The sequence below is a fragment of the Musa acuminata genome, unplaced genomic scaffold (genome assembly GCF_036884655.1).
Source record: "Musa acuminata AAA Group cultivar baxijiao unplaced genomic scaffold, Cavendish_Baxijiao_AAA HiC_scaffold_1137, whole genome shotgun sequence".
Taxonomy (NCBI): domain Eukaryota; kingdom Viridiplantae; phylum Streptophyta; class Magnoliopsida; order Zingiberales; family Musaceae; genus Musa; species Musa acuminata.
In genome coordinates, this window is record NW_027021349.1 from 1,477,122 (window position 1) to 1,495,282 (window position 18,161).

The window sequence follows — 18,161 nt, forward strand, 5'->3', positions numbered from 1 at the left end:
TCAAGATCTTAATTCAATAATCACTCATCATGTTATAAAATGCTTCTTAAGAAGTATGTTTCACGATCGAGTTCCGACTTGATCGAATCCATCTAACCTTTATAACCTAGGTTTTTTTGTTTTTTTGCGGTCTCAGCCGCTGTTTAATCAGCCATCAACCTAAACATCGGCATGCACAAGCTACTCTATTAAATATTCACCAGCTGTTGAATATTAAGCAAAACCTTTTCTTCAAGAATACTTTGTTTCAAGATGTTTGACCATATCAGCCAATGGACTTACTTCACATTATGTAATTTTCTAGGTTTATACAAAGCAGACGAGTGATACACCAGGTCACACCTGTGCATGGAGAAGGATTCAATCAAAATTACACACCAAACCTCTAAATCCTGACATGCATGAGCTTCAACAAGATTGTTGAATATTAAGCAAAACTTTTTTCTTCAAGAATACTGTTCACTGACCCTTCAGTTCATGATGTTGAATATTCTAGATAATTTCTAGAAATTAGACCAGCAATGGATGACAAGTCACACACTATATCACACCTGTACAGGAAGAAAAATCCAATCAAAACTTCTAAATTGTTACAGCCTACCCTAAATATCAACAAGCATATGAGCTGTGATGGAAACATAAAGAATCAATGTTTCTTTCTGTATACAGTGAATCTAAGAAGAAGTAGGAAAATAGAGACATTATGTAGACTAACACTACTGATCATAGTCTTGGCTTCCTTTCTATTTAATTCTGTTCGTTACCAGGCAATTAATCTTTTATTCATGTTGGAACTCTATAGGTATATATAACAAATGGTAACATTTCTATTTTTTCTTCCTTCTTCGCCTATATATAATATATTCAAGCTTGCTTAGTTGCCAGATTACTGTGCATATTAACCACATTATCATTATGCGTTTTGATCACTGAATTTAATCTTTATTACAAAGTTTTCAACGTGTTATATGTTTTATTAGTATGCATGAGGTGTAAAGTCGTTGATCCATATATGGTTTCTATTCAACCACGAATATGGTTTCTATTCAACCACGAATGAATAATCCATGTAGGATTATTATTTCTCCTTAGGTGTGAAGTCATTGATTCCATTCTCACCAAATCTATATACTCAAAGGATATCATATTTAACCCATAAATGGGTGATTTCTATATAAAAAAAGAACTTTGTTTACCACTTAAGGCTTTTTTTTTCTTCGATTACAATTATATATATATATATATATAAATATAAGTAGCATAAAATATAAAAATAATTATTATGACAGTTTATCCATGTTTCCTTGCAGATCCTTAGGAGAGGGTGAAGGAGGTCAAGCGTCCTCCTCTCTAGCAATGATCCACACAGTAGAGCTATGACGACACTCCTCAAAACTCCTGGCCTACTTTGAGGTAGAGAGGGGAAGGAGAATAGGAGAGGCAAGCAAAGGCTCTAACCTATGAGGCTCTGAATCCCTCCTATTTATAGAGGTCCCTTGTCAAACCCTAATGGATCCTCGCCTAGTGGGTTTTGGATCTGCATCCAATAACCTAAGCCTTTTAGATTAGTGGATCTCTATCCAATAATCTCTCATGGGCTCTTATTGAATCTTGTCCATGGAATCCAATAATTCAAGGGCTTATTGGATATCCAATAAGACAAGGGCTCCGTCGGATATCTCATATTCGAACCTCTACTCATCGCAATGCCTACCATATGTGTGTGACTCTCTAGGCCCAATATCGAGCTGGCCATGAGTCATACGTGTCAGAACTCCTTCTAACTCAGTGAATTATTATCTCGGTAATAATTCACTTGACTCATCGACTACGGACGTACTAGGCCACTACGCCGTAGTCCCCAAACGATACAGGAGAATCCAATCCGTTTGACCTGTCTGTCCTCAATTACCATGTACCTATAGTCCCTCATCCATCTAATATCCTAGAGATCGTATATCGAGCATGGTGCTATCATACCCATACGGTTTCTACTCGAGTCTCACTCTAATCGGATTCTCTCAGAGAACTCTTTCTCTCTCAACTCGAATGACCCTAGCTAAGGATTTGTTTGAGCAGGAACACATGGGATATTCCTCTCATGACGCCAAGAGTGGAGATCCTCTATTGACACTCAATAGTCCTCGTAAGGTCGACTACCACTCCCAATGACCAACTGTACTAGATTTGGGACAGTCAAACCTATAAGTCTGGTATCAAAGAGTAGAGCACTCATACAGGACATCCTTAGTGTCTCAAGTCTAAGGACCAGATATACCACTAGGACTACGGAATCGCTGTCTAACAATAAGGCATCATCAACCATTCAGCATTTCGTAAGCGGATCAATCAGTGAACTCATTCTCCAATGAGCACCTGTATTGTATCCCTAGTGTCCCTACACGAGCAGCTATGAGACCCGCTGCATCCATCATATGGACGGGTATACAGTACACCAGTCTGTCCGGTTGTCACGATGTCCTTCTCGAGTAACCTATGACTGGGATTATTTAGGATATGTGTTTAAAGGTGAATCGATCTCATTTTTGTGATCTCATCACGATCCGATTCCCATTGCACAAATCCAAGGACATCACAATATATATATATATATATATATATATATATATATATATATATATATATATATATATATATATATATATATATATATATATATATATATATATATATATATATATAAGTGATATATGCCAAAATATAATAAGCAAAAAAGATTCTGTATCAAGTTACACGTGTCATCACTCACGTGATTGGCTTGCTGGGCACCTATGACTAGCATCTCCCCCATCACCCTGATATATTGGAGGAGTAACTGGGTCACAATCTACTAATCCTTCTGTAGAAGTCTTGGCTGCTGATCCTCAAAGAAGACCACATCTCTACTTCTAAACATCTTCTGCTTTTTTGGATCCCAAAGCCTGTAACCAAAATGATCATGTGAGTAACCAAGAAAAATACATTCTTTAGTATTACCATCCAGCTTGGACCTCTCATTGTCTGAAATATATGCAAATGCACGACAACTAAGCACTCTTAAATGCCTATAGGAAACATCTTTCCCTTACCATACATGCTTTGCAACATCACCATCTAGGGCTGTACATTGTGACAAGTTGATCACATCAATTGTAATCCTCAAAGCCTCATCCTAAAACCTTTTGGGTAGCTTGGCCTTTAAAAGTATACATCTGATCTTTTCTGCTGTTCATCCTCTCTATAATAGCATTATGCTAGGGTGTACCAGGAACTGTCATCTCATGTTGGATTCAATGTGACTTACAATAATCATTAAATAATCCTATGTACTCACCACCATTATCTGATCTTATGCATTTCAATTGTCTTTCTGTTTCCCTTTCAACCCAAGCATAAAATTCTTTGAAGACATTAATAACCTGATTTTTGATCTTCAAAGCATATGCTCAAATTTTTCTAGAAAAATCATCTATAAAAATGGCAAAATAAAGTACACCACTTATACTAGGAATATTAACAGATCCACCAGGAGTTTTTGTCCTCAAAGGACCATATACATCTGTATAAACACGGTCTAAGGTATGTATTTTTCTAGATAAAGTAGGACTAACAAATGAAACTCTATGTTGTTTACCAGCCAAACAATTAATACAAGAGTTCAGATATATACCTCTGAGGTCTGGCAATAGCTCTCTCTTGGAAAGAGCTTGCAACCCTTTCTTGCTCATGTGTCTTAGTCGCCTATGCCACAACTTCATGTTGAAGTTTTTTTTTGTAACATTTAACTACTCACCATAAGCTTTAGCTTGCAACCTGTACAAAGTATGACATTTCTTTCCACTAGCTATAGCAAGAGAACCCTTACTGAGCTTCCATTGCCCTCTGTGAAATCTGCTATCATAGTCTTCATAATCTAGTCTTCCAACTGAAATTAAATTCAGTCTTAAGTCAACCATATGTCTCACATTCTTAAGCACCTACTTGCAGCCAAGGTTGGTCTTTATATGGATATCACCCATGCAAATGATGTCTACCATGCCATAGTTGCCCATCTTGATAATACTAAAGTTTCCAAACCTGTATATGGTAAAAAATTCTCTCCATGGTGTAGCATGATAAGAAGCACATGTGTCAATCACCCACTCAGAAAAAAATATCATCAGAAGGAGACAAAATCAAATAATCACTACCCTGCACTATAGTTATGATATTATCTTTTAACTTTGTAGGCTCTACTTCTTTTTCCTTTTTCTTGCTCTTCTTAGGTTGCTTACATTGGTTCTTGTAATGTCCTTTTTCACCGCAGTTATAACAAACAATGTCTTTTCTTGATCTTGACTTGCTTTTACCCATGCGTGAATTGCTTCTAGACTTTGACCTTCCTTTGTTCTCTAAGATAAGTGTCTGTGAATCATTCAGAGATGTTGCTGAATTCTTTCTTAGTAACTCCTCATTCAATAAACTACTTGTTACTTGACTCATAGTGACAACATCATTTGGTACAGAATTACTAAAGGAAACCACTAGTGTCTCCCAACTTTCTGACAATGAACTGAAAAGTAACAATGCTTACAACTCATCATCAAGAGACATTTTCATAGAGGATAACTGATTAATGATACTCTGCATTTCATTCAAATGCTCAGCAATAGAAGTACTCTCTCTATATTTGAGGTTCACAAGTTTTCTTATCAAAAAAACTTTGTTACTAGTTGTTTTTCTTTCATGAAGACTTTCCAACTTTTTCCAAAGAGAATATACATAAATTTTAGTAGAAAATTATGAAAGACACTATCATCAAGCCATTGTCGAATAAACCCAATTATTTTTCGATCTAACTTCTTCCACTCATCATCTGTCATAGTTATGGGTTTTACACTATCCTCCTACAAATGTTCATACAAATCTTTGCAATATAAGAAATCTTTCATTCTTGGTTTCCATATCATCCAATTGTTTCCATTCAAACTAATCATATGAGAAATATTACTGGCTTTCATGTTCAAATACAAAATTAAATCACTAAAACCTTACTCTGATACTAGTTGATGGGATATAAAGGAAAATAAACTTTTGTATATGAACAAATACTAGTAGGCCATAACACGCAACGGAATTAAATAAAATCACAATCAAATAAAATACCAAGATATACGTTGAAAACCCCTCCAATGTGAATGGTAAAAACCACGGGACAAACTAGAGATAATCCACTATGAGAATAATGAATATAAAATCTCAATCTCTTGTCTAAAACCCTAGCAACAATCACAAGAGAATAACTGGGATGCAAGGATCACGTCATTATGCACAAGATCTAAATTCTCTCTAATTCTCTCCAAGTAATCACTCTACTGTAGATCTTATCTAACCTGAGATGAAAATACTACTAGATGATTGAGAACAATCTCTCTACATTGTCCTTATCTTCTTCCCTTTTCTTTCTCCTTATTTTCCTGCCTTATTCTCCTCCTTTCTGAATCAAGTTGCTACAACCATTTTCGCCTTTGCTGTTGTCTTTTTTCTCTCTCTTTTCGCACCCATCACACACTCCTCTAATATGATTTATGGTTAGATTAAGAGGGGTGTGGGCTATGGACTGTTAAAGCCCACAACGGCTAAACCATGTGTGGGCTATCAGCCAAACAAAGAGCAAAATTGATCCAACCTCTTGATTATATCTTATTTAAAACTAGCTCTTAGCATTTCTGCCTTTCCACCCAAGGTGAGCCTTCTAACCTCTCTTGATTTTTTTACCTAGTTATTTTATTATTTTATATTTACTTATTTAGATTTATTAAATCATTATTCAAACTAATCGAAAGTTAATCAAGTTAATGATTGGGTAGATGTGTTAGCATCCTTATTGCTACCACTTCTTTCCTAAGCTCTTTAATTTCATCGCCTCCTACTTTATCTTTTATTTTTACTCATCACATACCATACCACTCACCCCCTATATTAATAAATGCATTGATTATAACATTAGCAGGTACGTGCGATCTATCCTTGATATACAATATATTAGATTTCAATCTTCACATTAAAGTTCTTCATGTTACAATTTATTCTTACCAATTAGTCAACTTATTTTAAAATCTAAATATCCTAGATTATCAAAGAATATCAAATCTATTTATGTATTAGATATGATCTATTTGCATCGCATGGCTCTAGTCATTGCCGAATTTTCCCCTCTAGGGTAGCTCGCTTGCTTGTGGCAGAAACTTGTGGGAGATGGTATATTGAGTTTTTAACTAATATATGATTATATCAATTTTGAAAAAAAAAATTATATAAATTATGATTAAATCATATGATCAATATTCTATACAAAATTATTTATTCTGATTTTAGCTTTATATTTCCATTAAAAAAAATTGTAGAATTATTATATTGCACGCAAAACCCCACCCCAGCTGTCTCTATTTAAGAAAAAGACACAGTTGATCTTCCATTCTCGATCGTCTACTACTTGTGATCATATTCATTCACCATGGCAAACGTTTCAGCTGTGCAACTTCTCCATCCTATTTTTCACATAATTATACACAATGTATACCGTCTCTTTCTCTATAGGCTCTTATGTTTCTAATGATTTAATGCAGAAAATCTTGAGCAAAAGGTTAAACCCAGTTTGCATGGCAAAGGAATGCAATAAATAAACTTCTTAAGGTGCTTTTGCTGATTCATTTACATGAAGCCATCAGCCTCCTACACAGTGTAAGAAAACTCATCACTAGTCATGGCCTCTACGCTGCAAACATTTAAGTTTATCACTAAAAGATAATTTATTGATAAAATTATCACTAAACAATGACAAACTATCATTTGTCACTAATATATTCTCACTAAATCTCCAAGATTTACAAATTAGTTACAAAAATAAATCACCACTAAAATCTATAATCTAATGACAAATATGTTTTTTATCATCGCTAAAATTTTTAACCACATGACCTAACTCGATGAAAGTTGGTGATAGATCATACCGTCATTAATTCTTTTAGTGATAATTTTTATATGTAACTAATAACTTCAAATTTTTTTGTAGTGTGATTTTAGAGCCTATCTCTCCCGAGATGATCGACTTGTATCACGAGCTCATAGGTTGTCTTCTGATGGATATCATCATGCATTGTTCTTGATCGGAAGATCCATGATACATCCATTACCATCATGATCAGGACAAAAAGAGTGATCAACTTAATATATTTTTTAGAAAAATAAATTTATTATTTCAAAGATCTAAAAGAACACATCCCTGATCTTCATAGTTCATTGTTCTTTCCAACAAAAACTACATCTGTTGTTTCTTATCCAATTAGCCAATCAGTTGGGGTACTAATTACCCTTTCTGTATATATACACACCAAGCTATATTCGGTGAATTACTGCAACAAATGCTCTAATGATGATTCTTGATACTCCTCCTAATCATTACTACTGCAAAGCATCTCTAATGATATTAAGTAATTAATGTTCATGATCAATTCTGCATCTGCTTCAAGGATGATTCTTGATACTCCTCTAATCATTACTTGGCAAACATGCTACTCTTCTTCTTCTTCTTCTTCTTCTTCTTCTTCTTCTTCTTCTTCTTCTTCTTCCACCTTTTAAGACAATGAGTTTCACTGGCTCTCATTTTGTTGGAGAGGTAGAATTTGTAAGTATTTTTGAGTTCTTTAAGTTGTTTGGAGAACTAGAATTACTAGTAGGATAGGAAATTAAGTACATGAATTTATTAATAGATCTAAAGAGAGTGAAAGAAATTTTTAATGAGTTATGTGAGAGAATATAAAAGGGGCATGAGTTTATCCCATGTAACTAAAAAATGCTTAAAATTTGCTATCGATTTTTATATGTTTTTTTTTATGATACAGATAAGGAGTGTCGAACCATATCAATATTAAAATAATTTTTAAAATTTATATCTTATTATTAGCTCTATAAATTGTTCCATTGATATCAAGATATTCACTATATCCCAAAAACTAGTTACTTTTCTTTTAATATTGTGAAAATGAGAGATTAGCAAACTTCTGTTAAGATTGTGGTAGGCCAATCAAGAGACTACTATAAATGAGAACTTGGTCAAGCTAATTAAATAAGGGGGCCAAGGAAGCTTATTTGAGAGAGAGAGAGAGAGAGAGAGAGAGAGAGAGACTTTCATCTTAACAGCACACAGTATTTAATAGATGCAAACACTATATAGAACTTGCTAGTTCTATATAGTTTACAACGCAATAGATTTCACGCCAGCATCTCAACAAAAGAATTGCTAGTTTTAATCTTGTCGCATCAGTATATAGAACTTGGTGGAGTCTTGCAAATAAGAAAGGTGGATTGCTTATTATAGTGAACTATCACAATAGATAATATAGGCACAGCCATAATATATAGGAGACTGCTTATTGTATTATTATCATCAGTACACACTTGGTTACTGGTGAGATATTAAATCAAATTTTGTAAGTAGATAAGATTCTGACTTAGATTTACAAGTAGATAGGATTTCTTATTATAATTGGTCAGAGTCAAAGCCTTAAGTCTTTAGTCTTTAGACACAATTAAGAGAAGATATGTGATAAAACAAAACCAAAAAAAAACTTAGAGATTTGAGGTATGAGAGATCCTAAGTTATCATATTTAATATAAATTTTTAATTATAGCTATTGCTCTCTATATGTCACTCCTCTATTATTATCTTTTATATCTATCATATTTGCAGTAGTAATCCGTGACACATAATAATCAACAATATTTGCAGTAGTAATCTGTGGGTGCAGCAGAAAGCTAAGTAGCAGCATTTTGAAGGCACTTGGAACTGTAGCTGACTCCATCTTTGTGATCAAACCTTAATAATGATGGAGAAGAACTGATGAGTAAGGACAAGACTTTACTATTTCCTTCAAAAGGCAAAAAAGGAGGAAGCTTTCAATAAAAGCTTAATATGATCCATCTTCTTCGTGATAAAATTCATCATATCTGATTTTTTTTTTTAATTATAGTGTTTGAAAGAGGTCAAAAGAATTATTTATGAGAGATGCAATGCTGGAATCATGTGTAGATGAGGGAAATTTTATTTTAGTTCTTTATTGAAAAAGATTATACCTAACATATATTTGATAAAGCCACTCCAATGGAATGGCTTAGAAATATGATGATGACATACTTATTAGGATTAATATATATCATATTGGACATTGATTCAACCTAAAGCTTAAGCTTTTGAATGTATGTCAAACTTCATGTGTGTGTGTGTATATATATATATATATATATATAATCTGACTTTTTCAATCCTTATTGATATGTAAGTATTTTTTTTAATTTATCTTCTTGCATGTTACATATATGAATATTTTTAATAACACTTAGAGATGTAAGTTCATAATGTATTAATATTTTAACCACTGATTTGATGAGAGAATATTCATTTTTGTTGATGTAATATGTCTAAAAGTTGACATCACATCTGGAGCCACAATTGATCAAACCAAAACCAAAAAGACCAATTCACAGTTAAAACCCCTTTTTGTGATTACAAATAACACACTCAGATATGCATTGGAAATACTTACTTGAATATGTACAGATCTACACTCATGAACTAAAAACAGTGTGGATAGAGCTGCATCACTACTATACTTAAAAAACGTTCGGATTGTGAATAATATTAAGGTGAAAAAAGAGCAAAAGAGTAGGTAAAATAAGGGGCCTCAAATTTTATTTTGTCCATAAGGAAACACCTATAACAGACTAAAACATACTTCAAAATGCACAATTAAATCAAATAAATAATTAAAACGACTAAAATATTTAATCAGATCAAAAGGAAATCAATCTACTAATAAATATCATGCTAGAATTGAAGAGGAGGAAATTTTTAGGTCTTTCTTTTTCCAAGTTCTTACATGATAGTAATCAGAAAATTATATAGCTTTTTTAGAAGGAGTGAGAGCTCCATCATCCAAAACTTCATCAATGGCGTCTTCTATGTAGTTGGTGGTGTTCCACTAAAATGCACGCTTGAAATTGAGATGTTTGATAAGAAAATGACTTTAAGTATTAATTAAAACAATTCCTTTCACAATATGGCACTCTTATTTTAATTGTAACAATGCCTTTCACAATATGACACTCTTAACAAACAGATAAAATAAAAAAAAACCTCAATGTTGTGTGTTCATATGTCTATCCGATAAAGTTTTATATTCAAATTATTAATTTGAAAGTGATGTACTTACTAAAGACCCAATATTTGATATCTTATTCCATAAATTTTACATTTAAAACGATAGCGATGTATCATCCGATATTTTTTTATAAGGTATAGTTAACTTAACTCGCATAGACCCCTCACAGATCATTGCAATGACAGGATAAGTCCTATTTTCACCATTTATTATTTATAAAAGTTATATAAAAGAAAAGAATTGTTGGCACTCGATGTTTATAAGGAGGCCATATTTACAAAGTATTACTGAATCAAGAATTTAAATGAGATTTTTAACAAATCAAAATGGACAATGCTATGAAAAAAAATAAAAGAAATTTATACTCTTGATTTCAATGGAGATATTTATTATCTTAATACAGTACTTAATAAGTGAACGAAATCCGAATGTGTGGTGTGAATATTTTAATTAAACATTCAGAAAGAGAATGATAAAGAATTTAATTTATTATTTGTTTTCATATTTGACTTCGTCAAAGTTTATTACTATCTTGAATATATATAGAAAGTAATTGATAACATAGAGATTTCCTCACATGCATAATTGGAATGTGCTTTTCTCTTTACCTTTATAATTTTATTTTTCATTCTCTCATTTTATCATGGTATTAGAATAGTGAGAAAAGCGAAGCTTCGCCTCTGCCTCTGACCAACGACCAATGCTGTTGCAGCCACATTCACCTCTGCCTCTCATTTTATTTTTCTAACCTTCCACCACCACCAACGCCTCTGCCATCGTTGTCCTCGACTCCGACAACATCGTCCTCACTGCTTCCAACGGTATCCTATGACATTGTTTTGATCTTCCTACGAACACGCTCATACCGGGTCACATCTTGGTCTTGGAGAGGACCTTGTCTTGGTGCAAGCCTACCATCCCTTTCTGTTGTTACTGGACAATTTTTGCGGTTCTCTCCCGCTAACTCTGATCAGTGATCAGGGTAGCCACTGCATCCTGGTCTGCCTTTACCTCGACAAGCTGCATTTGGAACCTTTCCATTTGGAACCTTTCCACGCCACTTGCTACATCACTACCACCCAGATTCCTAAATGTTGATTGCACAAAGCTAATCTCCTCCTTCAAAGACCTCATTTGCCAACAATCTACCTCGGGTGATATTGATCTGCACCACCACTTCTGCTTCTCTGATCATTGTCGTTGCTTCAAACTTTTACTTACTCTCACATATTAGTACATATCTTCCATATGTCCTCATCATCTGCCTCTGATGCTCCAGTTATTATTCCCACAGGGAACCATAGTACTTTCCCACATACAAGTCTTATTTCCATCAATACAACAACCCTTATCCCTTTCAAATTATCCAAAGGTGGCAACTACGAATCCTAGCGTGCTCAATTCTCTAATCTTCTATTTGGCTATGATCTTCTAAGCTATGTCGATGGCTCTCTTCGTTGTCCACCTGCGATACTCAACATCTCAGGCGCACCCAATCCAGTACCAAATCTAAACCACAAACTATGGCTACGCTAGGATCGTCTCATCCTTCAAGCAATTCAAGACTCGGTCGTTGGATCCCTCACCCCACTCATTTCTTCATGCGACACTACTATCAAAGCTTGGTGCAAGTTGCAAACCACCCTGGCCAATCGTTCCTACACTTGCATGCTTAGTCTCCTATCCAGTCTCATGAAGATAAAACAAAAAGAAAGTACTATTGTTGATTAACTCCACAATATAAAGATTATCATCAATAACTTGGCCTTGATAGGTCATTCCCTTAGTGATGAAGAAGTTACAGTCCATATCCTCAATGGCTTAAAAGACGAATACAAGGAATTGACAATAACAATACGGGCACATGATTCACTAGTGTCCTTCGAAGAACTCTACGACAAGCTGACTGACTTTGAGATATATCTAAAGTATGAGGATAAACTGCCAGGACCATCCATCACAACTCAAGTCAATCACAAATCTACGAGGAGGGGCAATCCATAAAACAAGACTGTCAACAAAGGTTTGACCAAGATGCCTTCTGAACCTATGAGCTTCAACCAAACCATCCCTTCTCTTCATCAACATTCCAATCACAACAACCAAGGTGGCTACTTCAATCATCAACGGTCCTGGCGCCCTCAACATACAAACTAACAAAGAGTTGTTTGCCAACTATGTAATAAAGTCGGTCACTCTACAAAGATCTGTCGATCTCGACCTAGATTTCCTGCTCAATCACATTGGTCTCAAGTAAATCTCATGACTACTCCAAACACTAATGATCATAATTGGATCATGGACTCTGGCACATCCCACCACATCACCTATGATCTCAAGAACTTGTCAATCCACAACAACTATAGTGGAAATGAGGACATCATCATCGGTGATGGTAAAGGAATTCCTATTACTCATATTGGTTCCACACTACTTAATTCACCTACCATAACTTTTACACTCGATGATGTTTTGTATGTACCTTACATTAAACTAAATCTTATTTTCATTTCTTAATTTTATAAATAAAATAATACCTCCATTGAATTCTTTTCTAACTCTTTTCTTGTCAAGGATTTGAGCATGGGGGCATCCTTGGTCCAAGGTCAGAATAAGGACAATGTTTATGAATGGTCGTCAGTTCCACAAAAAAAATAGCCCACTACTTACTCCTCAGTTACAGCTCCAATTGATGTGTGACATCATCGTCTCGGTCATCCCTCTCTCTCTCTATCGAAAATAAATTATTTTCTTATTATTCTCTACTCTTACAAATAATAGCATTCTCACTTATTGTGATGCCTGTCTCAGTAATAAAAGGCATAGACTTCTTTTTGACACTTCCTTCGTATCATGTTCTAAACCATTTGAAATTATTTATACTGATGTTTGGGGCCCTATTTCCGTCACTTCTTTTGATAAATTTAGATTTTATGTTATTTTTTAAATTATTTTACTAAATACACATAGATATACTCTCTTCGTCATTAATCAGAAGTTTCAACAATCTTCACTAACTTTAAAAAGCTAGTTGTAAACTTCTTTCAGTCTACAATTAAAATAGTCTACTCTGATGGTGGAGGTGAATATCAAGCCCTCACATCATATTTCTTTGCCTGTGGCATCCAACACCTTAAGTCACCTCCACAAACTCCTCAACTAGTTGGCTCTATTGAACACAAACATCGACATATCATAGAAACTGGTCTCACACTTCTACATCAAGCCTCCATGCCAGCAACCTTTTGGTCTGCCATCTTTCAAGCTGTCGTCTACCTTATTAATCATATGTTCACTCCAGTTCTCCAATACTAGTCTCCATTTGAAAAATTATTTTCTAAATCCCCAAACCTTCAAAAACTCAGAATATTTTATTATTTATGTTATCCGTGGCTACGTCCCTATACCCCACATAAGATATCGCCAAGATCTAAACCTTGCATCTTCATTGGATATTCTCTTGAACATAATATCGTTTGGTGCTGCGAACCAAAAACTCAAAAAGTCTTTATTTCATGTCATGTTGTTTGTCTTTCCATTTCAAAACCATAAGTCTTCTCCCATGTAGGCGACTCCAACAAATATACATCACTGGAGTATTCCATCGATCTCCTCAAACGAACCTCTTCTCACACCATCTATACCAATAACACAACTTCCAGTTCCTAGACATCCAATGACAACATGCTCAAAAAGTGGTATCTTTAAACCACGTCAAGTTCTTGACTTGCATGCTATCACCAAATCCTCTCCCGAGACCAGTGAACCCACCACAATTACTCAAGCTCAAAAATCTCTTCATTGGCGTAAAGTCATGCGTGAAGAATATGATGCTCTACTACATAACTCCATATGGACTCTTATACCTTTTTCATCCTACACAAAATATCATCGAGTGTAAATGGGTCTTCCGAATTAAGCGGAACCCCAATGGGTCTGTTGCTCGATAGAAAGTATGATTAGTAGCCAAAGGGTTTCATCAATGGCCTGGAGTTGACTTCACAGAGACTTTTTGTCCTATAGTTAAACCCACGACAATTCACCTTATTCTAAGTTTGGTCATCTCCAGAGGCTAGCACTTATGATAACTGAACGTTAACAATACCTTTTTACTGGGGACTCTAACTGAATATGTCTTTATGTAGTAACCCCTTAGCTTTGTTCATCACCAGTATCTGAGACAGGTCTACAAATTACAAAAAGTCATTTATGGACTCCATCAAGCTCCAAGAGCTTGGTATACTGAACTTGGATCGTTTTTTATATCAATTGGCTTCATCAACTCTAAGTCTGATACCTCTTTATTCCTACGACAAGAACATAGAAATACAATATATCTTCTAGTATATGTAGATGATATTATTGTTACAAGCAATGATCCCTTTGAGATTCAGACATTTTTAAAGCAATTGGTTGATCGATTCTCCCTCAAAGATTTAGGACCCTTGAGCTATTTTCTAGGAATGGAAACAACATTTACATCCTCAGGTCTCCTCCTCTTACAGAGAAAGTATATTCAAGACTTATTATCAAAGACAAATATGCAGGATGTGAAAGAAGTTGCTACTCCTCTCTCTACTAGTGAATCACTTAAATTATGTGATGACAGTCCCACCATGGACTCAACTCAATACCGACAAGTACTTGGCTCCTTACAGTACTTGGCTCTCACCCGTCCAGATATCTCATTTGCAGTCAATAAATTATCTCAATACATGCACCAGCCTTCTGCTATGCATTAGTATGCTGTTAAACGAATTTTGCAGTATCTTAAAGGGACTCTTAATCATAGTCTCTTTCTCCGCAAAACCACTCTATTTCATCTCCATACCTTTGCTGATGCTGGTTGGGCGGGAAACTTTGATGATAGAACCTCCACGTTAGGGTATGTCATCTTTCTTGGGTCTAATCCAATTAGTTGGAGTTCTAAGAAACAAAAAGATAATGGCCCGGTCTATAACTGAAGCTGAATATCATGCTATTGCTACCGCTACTACTGAACTCAATTGGGTCACAAATCTCCTTAAGGAACTCAAAGTCAGTTCTTCCCATACTCCTACAATATATTGTGACAATGTTTGAGCTACCTACTTATGTGTCAATCCAATGTTCTACTCACGCATGTAACACATTGTCATCGACTTTCACTTCGTGCGAGATCAAGTTGTCAGACATCAACTTTGTGTCTCTTATATCCATACAGCTGATCAACTAGCAGACTCACTCACGAAGCCTCTAGCCCGCAAACTATTTTTGTTGCATCGGTCCAAGATCAGCATCCTTGACAGGAGCGCGATCTTGCGGGAGCATAATAATAGAGAGATTTCCTCAACTACATAGCAGATGAGATTTCTTCAACTACACAAGGAAATTTCTCTGTTCAGTTAAAGAAATCTTCTTTTTCACCATGTATAAATAGACTTTATGTGATACTAATTGGAATGTGATTTTCTCTTTACCTTTACAATTTCATTCTTCGTTCTCTTATTTTATTAATAATAAAATTATTTAAAAATAATTATGATACTTTGTCAACATAACATTTAGTATGTTAGCAGTCATACAGACCGCAAAATATGATACTTTATCAATAATAAAGTTATTTGAAAATGATTATGATCATGTATAAATACACACAAAATATGTACTATAATAATTTGATGAATGAAAAATTAAATAAAAAAATTCTTCTTCTTCCCTTAAATCCCAATCTATGTTATCTGTCATATAGACCACATAATGTTCAATACTTTTATTAATTGTTATATAATCTTGTACGTATGTTTTAGACATATCAGACCAATATATATATATATATATATATATATATATATATATATATATATATATATATATATATATATATATATATATATCTTGTCGATTATGGACCAGCTGTTGACTGTTAAGCATTAATCCTTCTCATCAAACACACTACATGCTGTGGAGAAGTCACGGTTGTCAAAACATGATGTTCTTGCAAACTTTACTTATACCAACACTCATAAACTGAAGTATTTCTTGAAAGCAAATATATAGTAAACTTGGGATTGGTGCTGACATAAGAGATAATCTAATTGTTCATGCCACTCTATCTTGTGGATTACGGACCAGCTGTTGACTATTCAGCATTCATCAGACAGCCTGATATGAGGAGCATGACATGTAGGCAGTTGCGGACATATCATGTCCTTATCCGGTCAACATGTCAAGTAAGACTGTATGTTGACGAAGGTGTCGACTCAATCAGTCCCATGAAGTCAGTCTATACAGTATTGATGAGAAAGTTAACTTGACAAAGTTATTACTTTATAACGGTAGTACTGATATGATTTGATTCGTGATCTCAGGATTCATTGATAATTATTTTTTATATTTATCAAGATCTTAATTCAATAATCACTCATCATGTTATAAAATGCTCCTTAAGAAGAATGTTTCATGATAGAGTTCCGACTTGATCGAATCCATCGAACCTTTATAACCTTGTTTTTTTTGTTTTTTTTTGCGGTCTCAGCCGCTGTTTAATCAGCTCAACCTAAACATCGGCATGCACAAGCTACTCTATTAAATATTCACCAGCTGTTGAATATTAAGCAAAACCTTTTCCTCAAGAATACTTTGTTTCAAGATGTTTGACCATATCAGCCAATGGACTTACTTCACATTATGTAATTTTCTAGGTTTATACCAGCTGTTGAATGAAAGTGACACACTATATCACATCTGTGCATGGATCCAATCAAAACTCCTAAATTGTCTTAGCTTACCATTAAATATCAACAAGTATCTGAGCTGTGATGGAAATGAAAAGAATCAATGACTCTTTTTCTGTATACAATGAATCTAAGAAGCAGAAAAAAGAGACATTATGTAGACTAACACTACTGATCATAGTCTTGGCTTCCTTTCTATTTAATTCTGTTCGTTCCCGGTCAATTATATAGACTAACTTTGTGCATATTAACTACATTATCATTATGCATTTTGATCTCTCACTTTAATCTTTATTACAAAGTTTTCAATGTTATATGAGGGCTAAATCTATGTAGTCAAAGGATATCGCCTTTTGTTCAAATCTATATACTCAAAAGATATCACCTTCTATTCAACCGACGAATGCATAAGGATTATTATTTCTCCTCGATAGTCATCAGATTTCATAACGGTGTGAACTCACATATTTCATTCTCATCAAATCTACATAGTCAAATGATATAGTCTTGTATTCAACCCATGAGTGCATAATTCACATATGTATTTTTTTTTTTCTCGATAGTCATCGTATTTCATGAAGGTGTAAAGTCACACATTTCATTCTCATCAAATCTACATAGTCAAAGGATATAGTCTTGAATTCAACCCACAACTTGGTGATTTCCACGTAAAAAAAGAAAATCTATATACTCAAAGGATATCATCTTGTTACCACTTAAAGCCTCTTTTTCTTCCATTATAATAACTTTTAGGGCATATATATATATATATATAATTATTAGGATGATTTACCTAAAAAAAATCTCTAATAATAAGGTTTTATCATATGATGCCTCTCATATTTGGTTTTTACTTAGGGGCACCATTTTTTTCGTACTATAATCAAAATATCCTTTATAAAATTAAAAAACTTTTGATGTCTATTAACCTTGGTTGACTCTGGATTATTTGGTTTGAGCTGATTTGTTTAACATGAATCGAATCAGATTCAATAAAAATCTAAGTATTTGATTTATTCCTTTTAAGTCCTCCCTTTCTTTTTTTTAAAAAATATTTTGTTATCCTTATTCCCAAATTACCCCCATCTCTTCCACCTTTCACCACCACTACCTCCTCCTCCCACTCCCGGTGCTTTTTCCTCCCCCTTGACTTCTTCCACTGCCCCCTTCCAATCAAGGGTCCTTTCACGAAAGATTCATGAGATCGCTAAGAGTATTAGGCATCGAGGGTCTTTTCACAAAAGAT